A 2500-nucleotide genomic window follows, 5' to 3' on the forward strand; every position below is an offset into this window, starting at 1 on the left:
AATTATTTTCCGACCACCGCTGGCTTCGCGTTTAGTTCGAGTGACGGGAGACTTAGAAGGAAAAAAAACAACGGAGTTTCCTCGACTCTTGGGAAGGTTGTCTCCCTTGGCTTAATAAAAACCAAGTTGTGGTTAAGATTTCCTCTGATGCTTCAGATTTTGGTTGGGGAGGCTTCATCCTGTCACCGGGCATGCCGCCTTTTGAAATTCGGGAATATTGGATGGGCGATAGCAGATCTCTTGCAATATTTGTTACAGAAACCCACGCCTTGGTTATTACATTGCAGGCTGGTAAAACCCTCGTTACCAATGCGCGCGTAGATGTCCACATAGACAATATGCCTTTTTTACAGTCTCGGGAGAAACAAGGCTGTGAGAATGCACAACTTAACGACGCTCTCAAGAAGTTGCAGGAGACAGCCTACGCCTTCAAAGCAGTTATTTCTTTATCTTCTGCGAACCAGGCCGTTATGGACTGCAAATAAGCAGTCTCAGTTAGAAATTCCCACCTATTGCCCGGGTAGTCTCCTTCGCAGCCGAATTTCGGGGTGTCACGCAACGCTTCTCCGAAAGGGAGGAGGGAGCGTGACAACCCGATAGACTGCTGCGAAGGAGACTATTGCCCGGGCTGCTTAAAACGAAAGTTACCAATCCCCTACCACCTGGGGACTGTATTTTGTCTCAAATCCCTTTACTTTCCCAACTAATTCCTACCTTCTTCCAGGGTGTAGGGGCTGGGGGGAGGGGGGTGGTGGTGGGATGTTCATAGTGCTCTTGAGAGAGAGAGAAAGACTGGGTTTGAGGCTGGTGATCACACCTTCTGTATTTTCCTCTCTTATAGTATAAGCGTGCTAACTTTTTTTTTAATTTCTTAACCAACGCATTATCATGTTGCAAAGTTCTGCAAGTATCGGTATTGAAGAAGACGTAGAAGCAGTTACCTTCGAAATCGAAGATTTGAACACTTCCTCATCGAATTCCAATATGGCGGACCTTTCACAGCCAATGCCATCAGATCCATCAAAACACTGTCAGGAACTTATCTATCGTCTGGATGCTCTGAGAAGAAAAGAGAGTTTCTTCGATGTAACAGTGTCAGTAAAAGACAAAGAGTTTAAAGCCCACAGACTTGTTTTGGCAGCAGCAAGCCCGTTTTTTCTTTCACTTCTGGTCAGTGACATGAAAGAGGGTAAGGAACAGTTCATCAGGATAGAACTTGAAGAAGCAACGGGGTCAGTCATGGAAGAAGTTCTTAAATACATTTACACCGGTAATGTTGTAGTCACCAAGGATACCGCCCACGACTTAGTGGCAGCAGCAGATTATCTTCTCTTACCAGGTTTGAAAACTTTGGCTTGTGATGTTTTGGAGGAAAACATTACAATTGAAAACTGCATTGTCAATTATTACTTTGCCGACAAATATCAGTGTTTGGAATTAATGGGGGCGTCCTCTGGGTTTATTAACTCAAATTTCAGTTCAGTCATGAAAACAGACGACTTCCTGAAGCTCGATATTGCACAAGTCATGAAATGGGTTTCCAGTGATGATGTCATTGTCACCTCTGAGGAAGAAATTTTTAAGGGAATAGTTAAGTGGGTAACTCACAAGAAGAGGGAACGAGAAAGCAACTTTGCTGAATTGTTGAGTCAAGTCCGCCTGAAATCCATGTCTCGTGACTTTCTTTTCATGGAATTGGTCAGTGAAGAACTGGTAGCAACAAGCAAGGAGACTTTGAATTTTGTGTTGAGATCCATGGAGTGCATTTTTGATCCCTTCAGTGAAGATTGTGCCAAGCCACCCAGGAAGTGCTTGGAGAGGTACACAGATGTGATTTTTTTTTTGTGGTGGCAGGACAGCCTTGTGCTATCTACCCTACAAAGACATTTGGTATCAGTTGCCAGACATGTTATTTGAACATCAAAATCATGCTGTTGTTCAATACAGAGATAAAGTTTGCATTTTTGGGGGACAGTCTGTTGGACCAGGAAAATCTCGAGTAATAGAATACTTTCTTTCTTCCACTAATTGCTGGGTGGCAATTGAAGGAAGACATGGAAGTGATGTTTGTTCTTGTTTATCAGTTTTAGATGATTGCATCTATGCATTATGTGGTTGCACCATTAGTCTCTATAAGTTTGATGAGAGTTTATGTGAGGCTGTGGCTGATCCACCAACTGTTCGCTCTGGAGCTTGTTTAGTCAGTGATAAAAGACACCTTTACTTAGTAGGAGGATGTGAGCTTTTTTCGTACCAAGCATCTAAAACAGTGCAAAGGTTTGATCCTATTTTGGCCACATGGGAGGAGGTTGCAGCTATGAATGATGCAAGATATGATGCTTTTGGAGCAGCCATGAATGGCAAGATCTACGTAGCAGGTGGTATAAATATAAATGAGGGATACTGTACAGTACTGAAGTCTTGTGAGGTATATGACCCATCAACAGATGAATGGCAAGTCATGAGTAACCTCAAGGTGTGTCGTCAAGCTGCAAGCATG

The 2500-nt window shown here is 43.3% G+C and overlaps 1 pseudogene; it reads left to right on the plus strand.

The window, feature by feature from the left end:
• Positions 1-809: 809 nt before the first annotated feature.
• The window catches only part of LOC137980529 (kelch-like protein 3), a 1766-nt pseudogene continuing 75 nt past the window's right edge, over positions 810-2500 (plus strand).

The sequence above is a fragment of the Montipora foliosa genome, chromosome 12 (assembly GCF_036669935.1).
Source record: "Montipora foliosa isolate CH-2021 chromosome 12, ASM3666993v2, whole genome shotgun sequence".
NCBI classification, from domain to species: Eukaryota; Metazoa; Cnidaria; class Anthozoa; order Scleractinia; family Acroporidae; genus Montipora; species Montipora foliosa.